This window comes from Protopterus annectens, chromosome 13.part0 (assembly GCF_019279795.1).
Source record: "Protopterus annectens isolate FY-2018-M chromosome 13.part0, PAN1.0, whole genome shotgun sequence".
In the NCBI taxonomy this organism is placed as follows: Eukaryota; Metazoa; Chordata; order Ceratodontiformes; family Protopteridae; genus Protopterus; species Protopterus annectens.
The window spans coordinates 263,235,667-263,253,083 of NC_056747.1; the positions used below are offsets into that span (position 1 = coordinate 263,235,667).

General features: G+C 44.6%; 1 protein-coding gene and 1 non-coding gene across 2 annotated transcripts in view; both read right to left on the bottom strand.

Moving 5' to 3' along the window:
* The window catches only part of RANBP3 (RAN binding protein 3), a 2,163,070-nt gene that overhangs the window by 13,895 nt on the left and 2,131,758 nt on the right, over positions 1 to 17,417 (bottom strand). The window lies entirely within an intron of this gene.
* Positions 2,612 to 2,686, bottom strand: TRNAR-CCU. The gene has a single exon. It is a non-coding gene; the product is annotated as a tRNA-Arg (tRNA).

Here is a 17,417-nt window from a genome sequence, read left to right on the forward strand (position 1 = left end):
TAGACTCCAGGGTGGCAAGTTGTGAGGTAACTTTGTTGTGTACCTCATCAGAAACTGCTCCTGCTAGGGCTCCCGAGAGTTCTGAGATTAGGTCTATCTGGAGATGGGAAAAATGTGCAAAGTAATTTAAGAACAAATGAGAAAGGTCATAGAATATATCCGCAATCCTAACCTGTCCATCGCCAGAGACTCCCTGTTTGGAGGATGGACAGTAGGGCTCTCATCAGCGAGCTCTTTCCTAGTGGCCGCCACCACCACCATAGCATCTACTGGTAAGCCTTTGGACCAGTGTGGGTTGCCCTCTGGCAGAGATAGATTTTGTCTGGTCTCTAGGAGATAAGTTCAATAGTGTCAGGATTCCTCGAAGCATGCTGCATGATAAGCTGAACTAGGTCATCTGCAGGTGGGTTCACCAAGGAAGTAGTGGGTCAAGCACGGAAAGCCTGCAAGAATACAGACTCCTCAGAGGAAGGGTTGTTGGGATTCCAGTCTCCCCACTGCATTAAAAGTTCCAGTATGTCTCCAAAGGAGACATCCTTAGAGGGCGACCGCGGGGACCCTTCCCCTTCATTGTAGTTTGCATCTTCATTAAAGGATTTTTCGGGGGAATCCATGTGCTTCCTCTTGTACGATCTCTTATGGGGTACGTCCTCAGCGGGGCCCATATGAACAGGACTCTTAAGACAGGGTACCTTGTGGAAGGGTATCTTGAGAACCGAGAAAGACAACCTGTTGACCGGGGTCATACCCTACTCTGACGAGCCCACCCTCAGGGAAGCAGCTACGAGAGGACTCAGTGCCGCCAAGACAACTGGAACCGTACTAAATGGTGCTGTATAAAAAAAAAGACACTGTACTAGGGATCATGGTGCTGACAGACCATTCACGATCCAGAGGATGGCTCGGCTCTGAGCTGGTTGAGGACCACAGAGTAGACTCTGGAGCCATGGTAAGGTCTACCAATGGAACTGAAAAAGCTGGCACCAGGATAAGCATCGGCGTTGAGGGCTCAGAAACCTCCAAGGAGGTTGAATGAGGAATATATGTCTTAGAGTCATTGGAGAAAATTCCTCAGTTCAAGGTGAGAGGGAGGATCTAGGAGGATTTGGAATTCCTCTGGCCGTCAGGAAACGATCCAGTAGTTTCATTATGTCGAAATCCAAAAGACTCCTGCAAGAACGGATTGACATCCCCGATGGAGAATCAGGGCGTTCCAGAAAAGGACTGCACTGTTGTCCAAAAAAGGGGTCTGCCGACGGGGAGTATCAAGTCTGAGGTAATATTTCACCCTTCGGCACTGTGGTCAAAGGACCAGCAAGTTGTGTGTGTGGGGGGTAGTGACCTGAATTGGGGAGACTATTTTTGGTACCAAGAGGAGCATTGGTACTTCAGTAGAAGTTGGTACTGTAATCATCAGTGGCACTAGTAGGTGTTTGAGGTACTGGTGCTGAGGATGGTACCGTAGTAGTTGTTTAAGGCCCTGGTGCCGAGGATGGTACAGTAGAAGGGGTTTGAGGTCTTGGTGCCAAAATTGCAGGAGTCAATTTAGAAACTTTTGCCTTCGGTTCCATGGGAGATTTAACAGATTTAGAGTCACTAGTATGAGGAGAGGAAGGTACAGATTGCCTCCTCTGTTTTCCTTTTTAGGAGGGTTTCAGCCCTCTGCCTCTGATATAGCCTCTGAGAAAGGAGTTTTTAGGAGACCTTTGAGTGTCAGCTTATTTTTCCTTTCCAAAGTGTGGGCGCTAAAGCCCTTACATAAGTCGTATGGAGGTTGAACTTTTGGATGTGGTACCACAAGACAAACACAGGTCAAATGTCCATCAGAATTTGGCATTTTCCTGCTATACTGATCAAATTGCTTAAAGCCTGTTGTCCCCTTTTGTCACACATTGTTAATAATATGGAAAAAGCTTGTCAAATAATATACGAACCAATCACCGACAAACACATAGTCAAGAAAAAGGATGACTGCTTTTTTTTCAGTCATCACAAATGGTAAATAAGAAGCACCCAACGGATAGAGAGAGAAAAGGAGGGGGGGGGGGTAATACCAGCAATGGTATTATAAATTACCACAGAGGTAAGGTAGGCCTGTACCAGCAATAGTATGAAGAATATCAAAATCTTGGTAAAGAATCAGAAAGAAGTACTCAAACAGGAAGCAAGGGTAGCAAACTCTAAACAACTACTAATAAAACAGAAACTTCACAAAAGAAGAGAAAAATTATTTCAAATGAAGTATACATTTTAAGTCACTTAGCTTGAGAGCTGGCCTGACGCGTCTTGATACTATATGTGGCAAACGAGAATGAAGGTGCTAGAGAGGGGCACTATGGGTAAGCTTAGTTCGAGAGTTTTTTGGCTGGCACGAGCTTGTTATAACGGCCGACTCGGTTTTGAAGACGGAACAGATATCCATCAGTAATGAATGAACGAAGATTAACATCAGATCAATGACTTTCTTAGAGGTTCATAGGTGAGTACTAGGCTAATTGCCCTGAAGGGTCATTTTAAGCCTAGCCAATATCCTGAGGTTAGAATCAAACCCTGTATCTTGTGTCTGAGGGTGAAGACCTTAACCATTATGTTAGACCCACCTCCCCAATTATGTCACCCCAGATGGGACTCGAACCCACAATCTCTGGCTCAGGAGGCCAATGCCTTATCCATTAGGCCACTGGGCACTCACAAAAAAGCAAACTCCTTCGGGTCAGAACTGAACCAGCAATCCAAGGATGACTTTGGAAATTACTATAGTCATCTGCTGTACCAACTGAGCTACTTAAGGAATGCAATGACACTGCTTATAAGTTAACACAGAAGGATTTCCTTTACCTTTAGAAGTGTTGGTCGAAAGCTAGGTTACTACCTACATATGTACTCAAATCCCTGACTACTGGTTCAACTCTTATGGGTGTTATCAATGAGGTAATTTTCTAGGGCGTCTAACTTCCGAAAGGGTACCACTGTGCATTTCTTGGCACTGAGTTTTAACCCATGGCTTTGGAACCAGTCATTTGTCAGTGTTAGTCCTTCCAGTAAGATGTTAGTGTTTTGAGGGGATTCTATGACTGCTCCTACAAACTTGGTCATTCAGTGGCTCTTGACATTGGCCTTATTTACTTATTCAATTTAGTAACTGGGGTAGAGCAGCAATCCAAATTGACTTAAGTCTCAGCACACACAAATATAAATGACAGTAGACAAGCAAGTTAAGTGTTATGTACACAAACAAAATGCTGTGTGTGAAAATAGCAATGAATCAACAGTAACAAAATACACAGTGGAGGCAACAATATGAGGGGGTGGTTAGTGTAAGGGGGAAAAAAAAAAAGTCAAACAGTAAAATAGCAAAAGTAAGGCAAGAGCGCACAAATTAACTACATACAATGTGGAAGAGAGGTGACATTCAGAGTGAGGAAATAATGAGAGAAAAACAAAGGTGCCTGACTGGTGAAAGGGAGAGTGGGGGATTAGGCAATGTGTGCAGAGGGAAAGCATTTACAAACTGACTCACACTTGAGATGAACTTTAAGCTAAGCATGAAATGACTGATGAGAGGTGAGGTCTTTAAGATTAGTAGGGAGGGATTCCCAAAGTTTGGGACCTAGGATGGAGATGGCATGCTTAGTGCAATGAAGTCTGGATCAGAGTGGTTAAGAATTCTAAGACGAACAGGAGAGGGGGTCATCTGAACAGGCTGGAAGCAAGGGAAGGACAGATGTGTTTTTTGAGAAGTGTGTAGAGTTTGGATCATTGTTGGACAGGTAACCAATGAGCTTTATTAAGTGTGATACAATGATGCTCACTTCTAGGGGAGAGGGTAATGAAACAGCAGATAACAGCTGCTTACAGTTAGGATGGTGGAAGAGTTTTTCCTGGATGCTGCTGCAATCAATGAAGTCCATGTTCAAGCTGTGCTTAGCAGAATGTCCTTGCCTATGGCATTCCTGGCTGGTCTGGACAGAAAGGGAGTTTTATAAGACCAAACTAGGTGAAGGTTCAGTGCAGGATCAAGCCACATACCAGGATATTTGAAAGAGATGACAATCAATGGGGTTGTCAAGATGGTCATGGAAAAGAAGTGATTCAGAGATTTTTCTGCCATTTAGGGGAGGTACCAAAGAGCACTGTTAATTTTGGAAGTGTTCAGAATTAGCTATTTAATAAGAGAAAGGAAGTCAGCCTGCAGTCATTGTATGGCCAAGGAGATCGGGTTGGAGTGAAAAAAAATCACGTCATCACCATAAAGTGAGACAGAGACACACACAGAGAGGTGTGGAAGGGCAAGTGGTAGTTTACGAACAAAAATGGAAAAAAGAAGGGGAGCAAGAATGGAGGCTGAGGCACTCATTTAAAAATTAGACAGAGGTGGAAGCAGACAGGATGTTCTGAAACTGAAGAGAAGTACCGAGTGGAAAGAATTCTTAAACTAGGAAGCTATACTGACTGGAAATCATTTTTAAACCAAGGAGCTGTAGCTAAGTCAATTCCAGTTTCAGTTAGGTGAGCTAACACAATGTTATGGTCAACTGCAATGAAAGCTCTGATGAGGTCAATAAAGATGGTTCCAGTGAGAAGGCCTATACCCATAACAGGAAGGATGTTAGCAGAAAGTGGCCAGAGTACTGCAGAGGTGGTCTTACCTGCCCAAAAGCCATGCTGTTTTGAGGACAGTAGATGATGTTGGGAGATGTAAATTACTGGGTGAGTTGACTGTAAACTAATTTTTCAATGATTTTCCCAAGCAGAGGAAGAATGGAGATGGGAGGGAAGTCAGTGATGTACGATGTGTTTTTTTTTTTTTTGGGTGAAGGGGTTTAATAATAGCTTTTTTCTATATAACAAGCATGATGCTTTGAGCTTGGCAGAGATTATAAATGTGAATTGGGGGGGGGGGGGGCTATGAAATTCTTCCATAAGAATCATGGGAGAAGACTGTCAGGACTAGCAGGTGTGTCAGTTTTTAGTACAAGTAGTAATACTACGTGTTTAGCTTTGAAACAGAAAGGGGGAACATAGGGGAGGAGTCAGGTTACAGGGACAGGAGGAGATATTACTGGAATCAGATGAGCAATGCAATGAAGCAGAGGCTGAAACCAGAAGCTGAGGTGAGATGAGTAGGAGTGGGTGTTAAGCTGGATCAGTACGCCTGTCAAGCGGTTATGTTCAGAATTTTTTAGGGGTGTTAAGGGACGACTGATTTTTTTTCATAATGGGACTTTTCTAGTGACTGCCTTCTTTGTTAGGTGGTCTCTCCTATACAAACTTTCTGGGTCCTAGCCAATTGCCAGCCGTCTAGCTGGTAGTTAACATATGGGTTATGCCCGTATCTGCAAGTTTGTTCACAGTACCAGAGAAGGGGCATTGTATCATATACCTTAGCCAGGTCAAGGTAGGCAGTATGCACCATTCTGCCCTCATCCACTGCCCTAGTGACCTTCTCAAAGAAGCCCATCAGGATGAGTAGACAAGATCTGCCCTTAACAAAATGAAACTGGGTTGCATCCAGTTTTTGAAGGTTTTCTATTTCCTTATTAATCACTTCCATAGCAATTATTTTCATGGTTTTGCATATGAGACTAGTCAGACTTATGGGTCTGTAGTTCATGGGGTCTGTTGATGGTGCACCACTGTTCAAAGGGATGACTATTGCAGTTCTCCATTCACATGGCACAAAGCCTGTCTGGTGGCTATGGTTAAACAGTGGCTCCAGTGGTTTCAACAGTTCCTGTTTATATTTAGTAGGCATTCTGGGATACTATCCAGGCCTACTGATGCAGTGTTTTTGGCCTTAGAAACTGCATCTAGTACCTACCACTTAGTAATAGTTGGGAGTGTGTTTGATGGTATTTCCTGAGGGGCCAGTGGGGGAGGTAGATGAAACTGGAGCTGAATTTATTAGCATTCAGATTTGCTACATTTTCCAGTTTGGTTTAGGTGGCTCCACTTAAAATCAGTTATGTGCACTGGTGTGCTGCGTTTGAGGTTTTGGCTTTATCTAAAGAAAGTCTTGTGGCTGCCCTTTGCCTTAGCCTGGGAGGCTATCTTTACTGCAAGTGGCTTTAGTAGACCATTTGCCCTTTTAGTTGTTTTAGACTGTGAATACTGTTATCATGCTGGGGACAGCACTTCCTAATTTTGGCTATGATTATTGTACAGGTTTCAAAATACTAACAAAATTCAGCATACCTTCTGATTCACAGACTTTCATGTTTCATAATCATAAATGTCAATTTCAACATTAATCCACAAAAATAAACTGTTAGCATATGATAACCTTGTATATATGGGATTAACATTAAACTTTTGACAATCCTGCTACAAAACAACTTTGTTAAAATGTTATCAGCACAGCCATCACTACAGTGTTATCTGAAAAAAGAATGCCAGGAAAGTGCTACTAAAATAATTTGATCTGTGCACTTTGTTTTTAACTCAGCCTACATTCTGTATAGTGCAAAAAAATTCTTCAGAGACAAAGCAGTGTATTACAATTATTCAAGTAAGAACTAGCATCTTTATGTGGTTTGCTTTTTTATAAGGTTGTTACAGTCTGCGTTAATATGAATACACAACACTGTAATTCAAATTATAAAGAACTCTTAGTTATGTACTTACCATAACGATAGATGTATGTGATCCATCTCGCCTACATTCATTACTGATGGGCTCAGAGCTGAGAATTGGCTCCGACTCGGCCGCTATAACAAGCACGAAGTCTCTCATTGGCTGGGCCAACCCTGTATTCCAGGATGCGCCACACCCAAACCCCCAGATCTTGTTTGCCCCAACACATTCTTCCACCAACAGAACCCATAAAGAGAAATCTGTAAGAGGAGAGAAAAAATAATATTCATAGGGAAATCTAGGAATATTTGTCTCCTCCAAGTCCAACAGGTTGGGGGAAGGAGGGTGGGTACGTAAGAATGTAGGCGAGATGGATCACATACATCTATCGTTATGGTAAGTACATAACTAAGAGATGTAATGTGATCCTATCTCGCCTACATTCATTACTGATGGGACAACGTCCCTAGCATCTGAATCCTGGGGGGCTCACTGGAAAACACTCCTGAGCACTGTGGAACCAAAGGAAGCCCGACCTCTAGATGCCACGTCCAATTTGTAATGAGAAATAAAGGTATGTGGAGAAGTCCAAGTAGCCGCTGCACATATCTCATCCACAGACAGCCTAGCATGAAAAGCCACTGAAGTTGCCATAACCCTAGTAGAATGCACCTTCACTGGAAAGGGAAGATCCCTACCCGTCAATGCATAAATGAAGGAGATGCAATCCCTAATCCACTTAGCGATGGTGGACTTAGTTACAGATCTGCCAATTCTATTGTCCGAAAAAGACAAACAACTGATCTGATTTCCTCTCCTATTGTGTCCTATTCAAATAAAACCTCAATTGTCTATGTACATCCAACTGGTGAAATATGTATTCTGCTTTGTTGGAGAATTGTGGGAAAAAGACCGGCAGCTCAATAGACTGTTGAAGGTAAAAGGCGGAAGAGACCTTAGGGAGAAAGGAAGGGTTTAGTCTCAGAGATACTCTGTCCTTATGAAAAATCAAATAAGGAGGTTTGACAGAAAGGGCTTGAAGCTCTGAAACTCTTCTGGCTGAAGTAATGGCTACCAAAAATGCAGTCTTCCATGATAAGAATTTTAATTCGCAAGTGGCTGCCGGCTCAAAGGGAGGAGACGTTAAAGCTCCGAGCACCATATTTAAGTCCCATGGTAGAACGGGTTGCGAAACCGGGGGGCGAATCAATCAGGCTCCTTTCAGAAAGGCTTTACACAGCCTATGACCCATGAGGGAAGGTTCATGAGCAACGTGATAATTAGAGATGGCCGCCAGTTGAACCTTTATAGTGGAGACAGAGGAACCCTGTCTAAAAAGTGTTGCCAAAAAATCTAAGACCGCTGATACAGGGGCTGTAAGGGGATTAAGATCACGCTGCTCGGCCCAAATTGCAAATCTCTTCCATTTACTAGAGTATAGTCTTCCTAGTAGAAGACTTGTGAGAAGAGGACAAAATCTGTACCACTTCCGGGGTAACAGTATGTTGTCTGACTAAGGCAGGAAGTGGAGCAGCCAAGCAGCGAGTTTGAAAGTTCGGAGGGATGGATGACGCTGCCCCGACTGATGAGTCAATAGGTCTGGAGCTGGGTGCAGAATCCAAGGACCATCCACCACATACTACTGAAGGAAGGGGAACCAAACTTGACAGGGCCAGTGTGGTGCGATCAGAATCATGCTGCTTCCCAGACTGCCTTCTGAATCACTCTTAGCTGAAGAGGGATTGGAGGGAAGGCGTAGAGCAGACCGGAGGGCCAACTGTGGACTAGAGCATCCCTGGGTGACTCCCCCTGAGGAGGGATCAGAGTGAAAAAATTGCTGCACTTTGCATTTAGGGGACTGGCAAAGAGGTCGCAGCAGGGAAGACCCCACTTGGAGAAAATCTGAGCAGCCACTCGATCGTTCAGGGACCACTCGTGAGGCATCAGAATAGCTCTGCTCAGCCTGTCTGCTATCACGTTGGACTTCCCCGGAATGTGTGTTGCCACAAGAACACGCTGGGTATTGATCGCCCAGTTCCACACTCTCATGGCTTCCCTGCAAGGGGGGTAGGACTTGGTCCCCCCGTTTGTTCAAATACCAGACAACCGACATATTGTCGGAAAGAATCGCAATAGTTCCCTGGGGAAGAAAGCTGTGTACTGCCTGCAACGCTAGAAGCACCGCTCTCATCTCCAGAACATTGATATGCAAGTGAGTCTTGTGATCTTGCCAGGTACCTTGGACCGTTCTGCCCAGATAATGCCCACCCCCCCCCTATCTGGGAGGCGTCCGTGGTTACCGTGGCAGCGGGGGACGGGGGGGATGAACGATCTCCCTTGATTCGGATTGGAGGGGAGAAGCCACCAACGAAGATCTTGTCGGCATCTCTCCATGATGAAGATGGGATGGGACAAGGGCAGTTCCTAATATGACCACTGGACCGAAAGGAGCCACTGAAGTATTCGCATGTGTAACCTGGCAAGAGAGACTAGAAGAATGCTAGCCGCCATTGTTCCCAACAATTGAAAAACCGTTCTGGCTTGGGCTTTTCTCCGGGGCAGCAAGGCCAGAACTTGGGCCTGCAACACCTTTAATCTCTCCCTGGGTAGTCTAGCTCTGCGCCGATAAAGGCAACATGCTGTGATGGCAGCAATACAGACTTTGTCCAACTGAAAGTAATTCCTAGTAGATGTCCCAATTTGACGGTAGTTATCATGGCTTGAATAAGTAGATGCCTGGTGGGGGCGGTGAGGAGCCAGTCATCTAGATAAGGAAACACCTGGAATTCTAGACATCTCAGGTGAGCAGTCACCACTGCCAAACACTTGGTAAACACCCTGGGGGCTGTGGTGAGACCAAAGGGCAGGGCCCAGAATTGAAAATGACTGGCCCCCAGCCAGAAGCGTAAATGATGCCTGGAGGCCTCGTGCATCTTGATGTGATAATAAGCGTCCTTGAGATCTATGGAGCACATCCATACTCCTTTCTCCAGCAGGGGGAGAATGGATTGCAAAGTGACCATCCCGAACTTGGACTTCTTTACAAAGTGGTTCAAACGGCTGAGATCCAGAATGGGTCTCAAGTCCCCTGTTCTTTTCGGCACCAAAAATAATCTTGAGTAAGTTCCTGATCCGATCTGGTCTGCGGGGACTGGTTGGATGGCTCCTTTTCTTAGCAGCTTTGAGATTTCTAATGCTGCTTGATCCCGTTGACTGGATGGAACGTCCGGGATTCTCTTTGACGGTGGGGGAGAACGGATAAAGGGAATGGTATAACCTCCGGTGATGATTCGAAGCACCCATCGATCCTGAGTGATGGACTCCCAGGCCTGAAGATGCTCCGAAAAATGACCCCCGACTGGCTCCGGAGATGCACAGTCGGGTAATCCCTCAGGGACGTTGGAAGGAGGAACCACAAAAGGATTTGCGGTCTCCTGTATTGCGGGGGCCTCCGCCGCCTCTAGGGTGACATCTTCCGGAGTAATTCCCCCCTCCTCTGCCTCTGGAGGGGGGTCACTGATGGGCAGGGGAAGACTTTTGAGACTTTCTGAACCACATTTTTCCTCCCCTCTGAGCCTTGGGATAAGGTCTAGTGGGAAGAGAAAAACGGGCCCCAACAGCAGACAAAGTCTTGCCCTCCTGCTCACATCTAGTGAGGGTGTCTTTCACCTTGGGTCTCTAAAAAGGGAGGACCCGTCGAATGGGGCGTCCGTGAAAGAAGACTTGAAAGCCTCCACAAAATGACACAAGCGCATCCAGGCTTGCCTCCTGAGGGCTACGCCTGAACTCGCTGCTCTATCCGCCCCCTTGGCTGCATAAGATATGAGCCTCATGGACGAGTTGACGACGGAAGAAAGGGTAGACAGCTGGGCATTCACAGACTGGGTCAACGCCTCAGGCAAGTTACCCGACAGGGTATCTCCCAACTCCTTTATGAGATCCCTTTGGAGCCGTGTAAAATGACATAAGTAATTCAGCGACCGCAAGGTAAAGGTTGCTGAAGACAGGGTACGCTTCCCATACCTATCCATGCTCCTAGACTCCTTATTAGGAGGATGGATGGAAGTAGAAGCCTCTGCCACGTCCTGCTGAGTGGCAGACGCTACCCACCATGGCATCCACAGGTACTCCCTTGGTCAAAAACTCTTTTCCAGGAGGCGCAGATAAGAATTTATTGGGGCAGCTAGGAACTGGCTCCACAGAGTCAGGGTGTTCCCACACCCTTCGACAAATAAGATCCAACAATTCATTGAAGGGTGGAGACACCCAGGAGGAGGAAGGCTGGGCTCCAAAGGCCTTGAGGAAGACCGACTCCTCCTCAGAAGGGTTTTTGGATGGCCAGTCGCCCCGCTGTCTCAAGATCTCCAGGATATCGGAGAACGAGACATCATCGGAGGACGACTTCGGGGACGCTTCTGCATCATCGAGGTCAGTATCCGAGGTGACAGACTCATCTGGTGAGTCTAGGTGCTTCCCCTTACACAGCTTCTTTCTGGGAGGCTCTTCAGGCACGGACACTGAAGGGCCCTCAGAAAGCAGGGGACCACACAAGGAGGTGTCCTCAGGCCTTGGAGCCCCGCTGTCCAGAGATAGGGGGGCACCAGAAACTCTAGTTGCAGTGTCCGGGGAGGGAGATGCCGATTCGGGTGAAGTCACCAAGGACTTGGCCAGCACGCTCCTCAAAGCCTCGAAGGCGGGTCCCCCCAGAATCGTCGGAGAGGCCCGTCTCCGAATCCATGACCGGAGTCGGGGTTCCCCTAGCCGAAGCACCAAGAGGGAGACTCGGAGCCGAAGCCAGAGACCCAGATATATCCCCCTCGGGCCCGACTGAGGACTCCAGAGTGCCGAAACCTGTAGAAGGAATAGAGAAGGTTGGAGCAGAGGTCGGGACTGAAAGACTGGCAGTGGGTCTCGGGGCCGACCCAAGGACTTCACTCGACTCAGCATACTCTGACTCAGACACCAAGGTTGTCGGAGGAGGAAGAAATGGAACCGATACCATGATAGGCACTGGAGCCGACTGGGCTGGAGCCGAAAATAATTTAACACTGGTGACTGGAGGAGCCTCTGGACAGTCTGGAGGACCTGGAGGAGACCGAAGGGGATCGAGAAACGCTTCCCATCGGATCCGAGACACGGCTAGGAAAACGGCTCCTAATTGGCTCCAAAAGGATCGGAGCTGAAGCAAGCTCGAGAACCACCGAAACCTCCTTTGGCGCCGAAGGTTGTGGAACTGAGGAAGCCGGCTCCGAAATAGATACATTTTCCTGCGGCTCTGAGATCAATGGAACAGAGGAAGGAGACCCAGCTGTCGACTCTGAATCCTGCGGCTCCGAGATCAATGGAGCTGAGGAAGGAGACACAGCTTTAGACCCTTTATCCAACGGCTCCGAGACCAGTGGAGCTGAGGAAGGGGACATCGATCTAGATCTTTTCTCCGGAGCCGGGGACTTCTTTTTTGACTTAACCCTGGACTTTTCAGAGGGAGAAGAAACTACACCTTCCTCAAAGGAGGGTTTAATTAAACCCTTCAGGATAAGTTTATTTTTTCTCTCCTGCAAAACCCTTGAAGAGAAAGCATGACAGACACTGCAAGATTCTTGCAAGTGTTTGGCGCCAAGACAATAAACGCATATCGAGTGACCGTCTGTCAAAGACATTTTATAATTACACTTCGCACATTTTTTCAAGCCCGATGGCTTATGTTCTTTCTGCTCTTTAGTAGACATCAAGACACAATACAACTCAAACACAAGGAGGAAAGGGAGGAACGGCTCTAATTTAAACGCCGAGACACCAGATAGGGCAAAGGCCCTCTAACTTAAACAGGCCTAGCCCGCCAAACAGAAGGACCACCACACAACAAGAAAAACAACAGTCCCACTCAGACACGAGGTCAATACAACAACGTAGCTATTAAAATAGCTTTTGGATATAAATTCTCCTACAAAAACCAGCTAAGAAAGATCAAAAAGAGGGTACTTAGCCACAGCCAAGTTGAGACCACGTCGATACTCCAGGAGCGGCAAACGAGATCTGGGGGTTTGGGTGTGGTGCATCCTGGGATACAGGGTTGGCCCAGCCAATGAGAGACTTCATGCTTGTTATAGCGGCAGAGTCGGAGCCGATTCTCGGCTCCGAGCCCATCAAATGAATGTAGGCGATAGGATCACATTACATCTGAAAGCTATGTACCTACTATAACATATCTGCATTGACATTTCCATCTTTAGCACCTTGAAGACTAAGGCTGGGAGGACTAAGACAGCATCAAACTTCCCTTTCTTTTTTCTTACCTTCATAAAAAAATGATCAGAATTTAAGGGTTTAGTTCTATCAATACAGTATCTGAGTTGTCTGTTGACATCCAGAGAATGAAGAATCATTTCTCCATCATTTTCAGGGCTTGGGAAGAAGACAGGCATATGGATAACACTTCTCACAATAACCTTGCATACCACTTTAGGCATAAATTAAGCATTAGTTGTCAAAGAACTCCTACTTTTGGGGAACACAAGATAAGGCTGGCTCACCACAATAGCTTGCACCTTTTCTTGTAGACATCAGAGCAATCAGTAACACAGTTTACCATGTTAAGAACCTCAAATCAGCTTGATGTGCTGGCTCAAATGGAGCAACAGTTAACTTTTCAAATAAAAAATTAAGATTCCAAGTAAGAGCCACCTACTTTGTAGGTATGCAGAATCCCATTCAATAACATCTTGACATATGAGTGCTTTGAAAGGAGGGGGATCCATAGGCATACTTGCTAAAATGGCCAGCAAGTGAACCTTTATAAAAGGATAACAAAGGTCAGAGTATAAAAACTCAAATATTACAGAACCAGAACAATGTTAGCCTTAAAAGGATCTTGGCTCTTAATGTGCACCAACTAGAAAATCTTTTTTATTTGCTAATACAAGACTTTCTAGTGCCAGGTTTCTTTGCCTCCTTTAATATATTTGCTGCACATCCTCAGAAAATAGAATTTTAATACTTTTTAGGCATCTATCATCCAGGCAGAGTTGAAGTTGTTTCAAGTTGAGGTGTAACAAAAAGCCTGTGTTGAGTAAAGTCCAGTTTGTGATGAAGCTTCTGGTAATTGCCCTTTGCCACTTCCAAAAGAAGGTAGAGCCACTGTTGACTGGGCCAGAAGGGAGACCCCACAATGATCTATGGAGAGTAGTCCTGAATCTTCAGAATGTCTGGGTATCTGTGGAAAGGCATACAGGAACGTTCCTGTCCAAGGAAATGAGATTGCATCTGTTTTTCAGGCTTTCTTGCAGGGAACCCTAAAGCAGAATTGACAGTTTGTTGTGAGAGGAGGTATACAAACCTATTTGAGGTATTTCCTACAGATGGATGAAATACTGGAAGACCCCCCCCCCCCAATTCAACTTCCGTTCATGGGGATCAGTCCTTGTCATGCTCAGCTTGTCAGCCACAATGTTTTGCTTTCATGGAATGCAAGACACCTGTACAGTGAGAATATACTAAACTGTTATATATCTCACACTACAATCTAATCTGCACAGAGGCTGTAATCTGGAACCCTGTTCAAGTACATAACTGTGGTGTTTTAATCACATGGAGAGGGGTCCTGGGAACCACAAATGATTTAGAGACTTGAATGCACTTATTACTGCACACACTAGTTTGATATTTGTGCTTTAGTCGATCTTCTTTGCTCCAAAGACCCTGCATGTTTACCCTTAAAGAAACCACCCAAGGAAAGACTGTGGCATCTGCTGTCACACTGCACCGAAGTTGGAAACAAGAGATCTGGACTCAGATAAAACTGGTTTCTCCCCCAAAGTAGTTTTCTTTTTAGAAATTCCAAAACTGGAATTTGAAAATTCAGATGGTGGAGATATCTGGACCATACAGATTTTAAGTACCACTCAATCTTTCTCATGTGGAGTCTGACTAGAGGAATCATGAGAATCACATAAGCCATAAATCCTAGTACCCTGAAAAAAATTATTTGCTCAAGTCCTGGACTGAATGGGAAAACTCAGGAAGAGATCTTTATTTGTTCATATGGATGAAAAGCTCTTTGAACTTACAGTGGATATAAAAAGTGTACACACCCCTGTTAAAATGCCAGGTTTTTGTGATATAAACAAAATGAGACCACAATAAATAATTTCAAAACTTTTCCCACCTTTAATGTGACCTATAACCTGTACAACTCAATTGTAAAACAAATCTGTTAGGGGAAAAAATATAAAAAATAAAAAACATACAGTAAGCTGGTTGCATAAGGGTGCACATCCTTAAACTCATACTTTGTTGAAGCACCTTCCTTATTTGGCACCAAGAACATCCCTGAATAAAAAACATTCTCCACCTGGGAAGAAAGGAAGCGGTGTGAGATGATGAACCAGTGGAAACAAGAGTCTGATCTGGAGGATGAGGAATAACTCCCTGAAAAGGAAGAAATTCTTCTCACTGCCATCTGTAACCTTGATGAATGATCTTCAGAACACACTTGTCTGAAACTGTTGCCAAAAAGAAAAATGAAAATTCAGATTTTCAGGGGGAAAAAAAAGGGGTGGGGTGGGGTTCACAAAGTTTCTTTAATACTCCTTCAGACTTGTTTGACTCTGTCCTTGCTTTTGGGAAGACAGGCTACTTTTTGGAACCCTCTTACCATTTAATTTCATAGGTATTTACTAAGCTAACAACCACAAGGGAGATTTTAAGCCTAGCCATGCACCCCAAACCTCTGACAAGTTCTCATATCCTTGAGTAGTGTAAGCAGAGGCTTGGGAGATTATTCACAAGCTACCTGAGATGCAGGTGCCAAACCAAGGATGAATTTCCTGTTCTCCATTCAATTATCCAAGTTGCACTTGAATTGGGTTAGGGAGGAACTCTCTGCTTCACACGAATGGTGATCCTGGTCCAGAAAACATGTAGTCTCTGGGATACATACCTGTTTCTCCAGCAGGTCCTATTTACATCACTGGCAAAGCTTAAGTCTTTAGAATGGGTAATTCTGGTGTTGCTTATTTTGCAGATATGCAGGTGATCCATCAATTGTGAGGTCTGACAAAGCCTTGTATGCCAGGCATAGATCTCCCCTCAACAGCCTGTACGAGATAGGCCTTCAGGCGGTCTGCATAGGACATGTTACTTACGCCCTGCATTCTTTTAGTGAGGAACCTCTGTGGACGTTCCAAATGTTGGATATGCCTGGTTAGGTACATACCAAAGGGTCACTGTACTCAATGACTGGTCTGATGAATGCCAAAAACAGTGGAACATTGACTTCCTTTGTCCAGTACTCTAGATTTCCTATTAGGCAGATGAACAGATGTACTTTGGAGACAGCTGTTTTTTTAGTGGCTACCGCTACAACCATGGTACCTATACAGGGACACTTGCTCCGGAGTGCTCTTTCCTTAAATGCAACTCCCAATTTTTTTCTGGCTTTTTAGGGATTGGTGCCAGGATCCTTCCAAGACCACTGAGTTACCAGGTCCATGAGGGCATCAGCAGGCCAGACCAAGGAAGTAGAAGAGCCAGCTACAAAGGCTTTGAGGTACACAGATTCTTCAAGGGAGGATGTAACCAGTGGACCAATCCCCTCACTGCTTCATCAGTTCCAAAATGTCAACAAAGTTGGCATTCTCCAGAGGAAATCTTGGGGACCCATCCCAGACATCCAAGTCTGTCTTCAGTGAAGCCAGCCAGCACAGAAGAGAAGCCAGACAGCCAGGCAAGCCCACTGAAAGATTGAAATGGTAAGCAAAAGTACTATTTTACAGCTTGAACTTTTTAAAAAGTGCAGTGGGAATATTGTGTTTTATTTCAGTGTTTAGTTTTGTAATGTTAAGAGGTAAATGGTGTGCACTGTACAGTATTTGAATCTGTAGTGGCTGTTTTGGGATATGCAAGTAGTTTTTAAAGGTGTACAACAGTGTGTATATATAATTATCTTGATTTTTTTTTAAGAGGGGGAATGTTATACCTTATTAGTTAACTCTGATTATTTTGGGATAATTTGCAAGCAGTAGTTTTTAAAGGTGAAAAATGTGTGTGTATACAACTGTCCTTTTTGGGGAGGGGCATGTCCACAGATAAATTCAGTGCATTTGGCATTCTAATAGTACATGCTGCAATGGTTATTTCAGGATAGTTTACTTATAGGTGGAAATGTGAGTTTTTTTTTCAATGCTCTCTTCAAGAAGTTTCAAATGTACTGCTTTGAGTATACTGTGAATATGGCTGTGCTGCAGTTGGGCCTTTTATTCATTTCTTCATTGTGGTGGGAAAATTAGTGCGATAGGTTTTCTTTTTTTCTTATCAATGCTGTGTTCAAAGGTAAATTGGGTCAGTGGGTCTACTGTACACTAATTTATTTTACAGTAACTATTTACTGGTGACTTGTAAAAAGTACTTCTAAAAGTGAAAGTGTTTGACTTTTCGGGGGGGGGGGGCATATTCATAAATAAACATAGTGCATTTAGCACTCTACTAATACATGATATGGTTGTTTAAGGAGAGTTTACTTTTACAAGAGGAAATGTGTGTATTTTATGCAGTCTTCAATAAGTTAAAAATGTACTGCTCTGAGTATAGTGTGAATATGGTCATGCTTCTGTTGGGACTTTTATTTCTTTGTGCAAGGTAAATTCGTGCTATAGGTCTTTAATTTTTTTTTAATTAACTGCTGTGTTGGGAAGTAAATAGGACCCATGGGGCAGCTATGCATTGTAATTTATTTTACAGTGGCTGTTTAGTGGTGAATTGCATACACTTTTTTTGTGGGCATGTTCAGAGGTAAGGCAATCATAGTGCAAGTAGCATTCTAACAGACATTATCATGGTTGTTGGGA